Source organism: Somniosus microcephalus, unplaced genomic scaffold (assembly GCF_052327205.1).
Source record: "Somniosus microcephalus isolate GS21.2 unplaced genomic scaffold, FLI_Smic_1.0 scaffold48, whole genome shotgun sequence".
Lineage (NCBI taxonomy): Eukaryota > Metazoa > Chordata > Chondrichthyes > Squaliformes > Somniosidae > Somniosus > Somniosus microcephalus.
The window spans coordinates 1,053,488-1,058,238 of record NW_028225235.1 but is presented as its reverse complement, the minus strand read 5'-3'; the positions used below and the strand labels follow the sequence as shown (position 1 = coordinate 1,058,238).

General features: G+C 49.7%; 1 long non-coding RNA gene across 2 annotated transcripts; it reads left to right on the top strand.

Annotated features, from left to right (window-relative positions):
- Window positions 1-820: 820 nt before the first annotated feature.
- On the top strand, window positions 821-2,491 carry LOC147083651 (uncharacterized). Of its 2 annotated transcripts, none has more exons than XR_015075966.1 (2): window positions 821-936; window positions 2,327-2,491. It is a non-coding gene; the product is annotated as an uncharacterized LOC147083651 (long non-coding RNA). The 2 variants fall into 2 exon arrangements; XR_015075965.1 differs by lacking the exon at window positions 821-936 and adding an exon at window positions 1,275-1,469.
- The last annotated feature ends 2,260 nt before the right edge of the window (window positions 2,492-4,751 follow it).

Here is a 4,751-nt window from a genome sequence, read left to right as displayed (position 1 = left end):
AGTCTAGGTTCAGATCAGCCATGATCCTACTGAATATCGGAGTAGGCCCGAGGGGCCGTATGGCCTACTTCTGCTCCTACTTCTTATGTTCTTTTTCTCTTCACATATCTATAAAAGCTTTTACAGTCAGTTGTTATGTTTCCTGAAAACTTACTCTCATATTCTATTTTCCCCTTCTTAATTAATCCCTTTGTCCTCCTTTGTTGAATCCTAAACTGCTCCCAATCCTCAGGTTTACTGTTTTTTCTGGCCAATTTATATGTCCTCTCCTTGGATCTTATGCTATCCCTAATTTCCCTTGTTCGCCACGGTTGAGTCACCTTTTTTGTTTTATTTTTATGCCAAACTGGGATGAACAAATTCTGTAGTTCATCCATGCGGTCTTTGAATGTTTGCCATTGCCTATCCACCGTCAACCCTTTGAGTGACATTCCCCAATCAATCCTACTCACTTGCTTCTCAGACCATCGTAGTTTCCTTTATTTAAATTTAGGACCCTAGTCTCTGAGTCAACAACTTGATTCTCCATCTTAATAAAGATTTCGATCATATTATGATCACTGCGACCCAACGGGCCTCGTACAACCAGATTGCTAATTAATCCTTTCTCGTTACATAATACCCAGTCTAAGATGGCCTGATCTCTGGTTGGTTCCTCGACATATTGGTCCAGGAAACCATCCCGTAAACACTCAAAGAATTCCTCCTCCACAGTAGCGGACATGAGAGGGGGGGGAGGGAGTCCCTTTAAATGTGGAGGAGGTGGGTGTCCCTTTAAATGTGGACGGGGTGGGTGTCCCTTTAAATGTGGAGAGGCGGGGCCGCGCATGCTCATTCGGCCCCACCACGAATCGAGGCTGCCAGTGCGCCTGTGTGGGGTCTCCGGAGAGCAGACGGAAGGCCGGGCCCGGGGAAGAGGCGAAATCAGCGGCCGGGGTAAAGTTGGGGAATCGATTTAAATCGAGGGGGGAGCGGACAGCGAGATTATAAAGTAAAATACGAGAAAAACCAAACCTGAGAGTCGGGCGGGCGGGACCTCCGCGGACACCGAACGGAGCGGATTGAGGTGCGCGGGGGGGCGGAGTGAGCCGGAGCAATGTGATTCTGACTGACGGGAGCGCTAACCAATAGGAAGAGGGCTGAGCTGGGAGGACTGAACTGGGCGGCCTGGTCCTTCAACCAATGGCGGCGCGGCAAGGGGGCGGGGCCTCCTCTCCAGCTCAGGAGCGCTGGGGCCGATTGTGACGCGCTGTCCCCAGGTGAGAGCAGCTCGGTCAGCACAGAGCTGGGGCTGGAATCTGGGAGAGGGGCCGCAGGCAGCGGGCCTGGCAAAGGGGCACAAGCTTCACAATACAAGCTGCTTTCAAATGCACAATTGTGACGTCATCACAGGAAGAGCCCATTCGGACAAGGGGCTGCAACCGCTCAATCCGCTCCGCTCGCTGCCGGGAGGGCGCTGGGACGGTCCGGTTTGTATTTTCTTTTTATTTATTTCCCCGCCCGCGCTTCTCTTCGTTATATATAAAAAACCCCTGATAAAACTCACTTTCCGCCGGTGATCCGGACCCTCGTGGTTGCCCGGGCCTTCCCCAGAATGCGAGGCCCTGCGCAGGCGCGGTAGCGGCTCATCCTCGGGAGCGGGGCCCGGCGGCGCATGCGGAGTAGGGGCAGGGGGCGGGGCCTGTTCAGAGGGGGAGGATGATTGACAGGGGCCCAGGGTGTGTGCTGAGCATGCGCGGTGCGGGCCGGGCGCCTGTGTAGCAGGAGGGGGCGGGGCCATGGGGCGCATGCGCGGGGTCAGCTGCAACTTTAGCGTCACAAAGGGACCGAGTGTCTTCAAATCTCTCCCCTCCTCTTCTAATTTCCCGTAAAACCAGTTTGTAAAAGTCATTACTGAAAGTACATAGAAGATAGGACCCAGGGCGGGACTGGAGAAGCGAGCCGGCGGCGGATCCTCCAACCAATGGAGGAGCCCGAGGGGCGGGACTTGCGCCGGCTGAGTGGGACCGAGGAGGCTGACGGGAGATTTAATTTAAATGAATTTAATTTCCCGCCTGCTCCAACCGCCCACCCTGCAACGTCACGACGTCTCCGGCGTGCATTGACTGACACTGAGCTCTCCACCAATGAGCGAGGGGAGGCGGAGCCTGGAGGACCGACCGAGGGGCTTTGGTCCTCCAACCAATCGCGGCGAAGGAGGAGGCAGGACCTGGGATCGGCCCGCCGCCATTTTGTAAAGCGGCCTGGTCAGAATCTGTGATCCTGGGAAAGTTTATTTTTAATGTTCCTTTCCGATTTTGCAGCTCAAACTAATTTTATTTTACAGAAGATACTTGTTTTAAACATAGAAACATTGAAGATAGGAGCAGGAGTAGGCCATTCGGCCCCTCGAGCCTGCTCCGCCATTCAATGCGATCATGGCTGATCATTAAAAAAAAGCAGTTCGTTTTTAAATTGATGAAATAGAAACAAGCAACCCTGGGGAGCAAATGTGAGTAAAAATATTTTTTCCCCCTGAATTAACTTTTTTAATACTAATTTTCTGCGTTTTTAATTATTAATTTCAAGCACTTTAAGAAAAATATGGGAGTGGTGGGGGTTCTCTTAAAGGGACAGGCGCTCTCTTTTTCCATGAGATTTTCATTAAAGGGACCGCGTCCCCGTGGATGACCGATTTTTAAAGGGACAGCGTCTCCCTTTTTATAATGTGTATGTAAGAGACTGACATTTAAAGTAGGGCTAATCCCCTGCTCCCCTGAGTGCTTGGCGAGAAATCAGGTGCTGTTTGCTCTCGCCCCCTCCCAATTTTCTGCCACGGGACAGAAAGCAGAGAGTAGTGGTGAACGGTTTCTTTTCAGACTGGAGGGAGGTAAACAGTGATGTTCCCCAGAGGTCGGTATTAGGATCAATGTTCCCTCTTTTTTTGAGGTGTGTGGCCCCTTTAACGTGCTGCACGGCCCATTCAAATTTCCGCGCATACGCGTTTATTCCATTTATAGGGCGGTGAGCCGGCTGCGTGGCCGCGCAACTTAACGTGAACATTGATTCAGACCACTGCTTTTTTTGATATATATCAATGACCTGGACTTGGGGATCCAGGGCAAAATTTCAAAATTTACAGATGACACGAAACTCGGAAATGTAGCAAACAATGAGGATAGTAACAGACTTCAGGAGGATGTAGCCAGACTGGTGAAATGGGCAGAAACGTGGCAGATTAAATTTAATGTAGAGAAGTGTGAAGTGATTCATTTTGGTAGGAAGAATGAGGAGAGGCAATATAAACTAAATGGCCCAGTTTTAAAGAGGGTGCAGGAACAGAGAGGCCTCGGGGTGTATGTACACAAATCTTAGAAGGTGGCAGGACAAGTTGAGAAGGCTGTTAAAAAAGCATACAGGATCCTTGACTTTATTAATAGAGGAATAGAGTACAAAAGCAAGCAGGTTATGCTAAGCCTTTATAAAACACTGGCTAGGCTTCCGCTGGGCACCACACTTTAGGAAGGATGTCAAGGCCTAAGAGAGGGTGCAGAAGAAATTTACGAGAATGGGACCAGGGATGAGGGACTTGAGTTACGTGGAGAGACGGGAGAAGCTGGGGTTGTTCTCCTTAAGCAGAGAAGATTAAGAGGAGATTTGATAGAGTTGTTCAAAATCAGGATGGATTTTGAGAGAGTAAATAAGGAGAAACCGTTTCCAATGGCTGAAGGGACGGAAACCAGATTTAAGGCGATTGGCAAAAGAACCAGAGGTGACATGAGGAAACAGATTTTTACACCAAGTTGTTGTGATCTGGAATGCGCTGCCTGAAAGGGCGGTGGAAGTAGATTCAATATTATAATTCAAAAGAGATTGAGGTAAATACTTGAAGGGCAAACATTTACAGGGCTTTGGGGAAAGAGCATGGGGAGTGGGATTAATTGGATCGCTCTTTCAAAGAGCCGGCACAGGCACGATGGGCCGAATGGCCTCCTTCTGTGCTGTATCATTCTATGATGCTATTCTACACAGACAGACACACATACAGTCAGACAGACACACAGACACAGATACTCACTAAAATACAGTCAGACACACACTCACATTTTTTCTGCATGAACTTTTATTATTAATTTCAAAGACTTTACGAAAAAGGCGGGAGTGGTGGGCGGAGGGCTCTTAAAGGGACAGGGACTCTCCTTTCCAGTGTGATTTTCATTAAAGGGACCGAGTCCCTCCTTGCCTGTGGAGGACCAATTTTAAAAGGACAGCGTCTCGAAATCAGGTGCTGTCTGCGTGTGAACCAGCTCCTCCCAATTTCCTGCCAAGCGATCCCTGCGGGCACCACTCCACTCTAGGAGTGGCTCCTAGAATCATACAGCACAGAAGGAGGCCATTCAGCCCATCGTGCCTGTGCCGGCTCTTTGAAAGAGCTCTCCATTTAGTCCCACTCCCCTGCTCTGTCCCCATAGCCCTGAAAATGTTTCCCCTTCAAGTATTTATCCAATTCCCCAGTGAACGTTATTATTGACTCTGCTTCCACCGCCCTTTCAGGCAGCGCATTCCAGATCACAACAACTCGCTGCGTCAATAAAATTCTCCTCACCTCGCCTCTGGTTCTTTTGTCAATGACCTTAAATCTGTGTCCTCTGGTTACCGACCCTCCTGCCACTGGAAACAGTTTCTCCTTATAAGCTACAGCTATACAAAGCCCTGGTTAGACCCCAGAGAGTCATAACGGCACAACAGGAGGCCATTCGGCCCATCCAGTC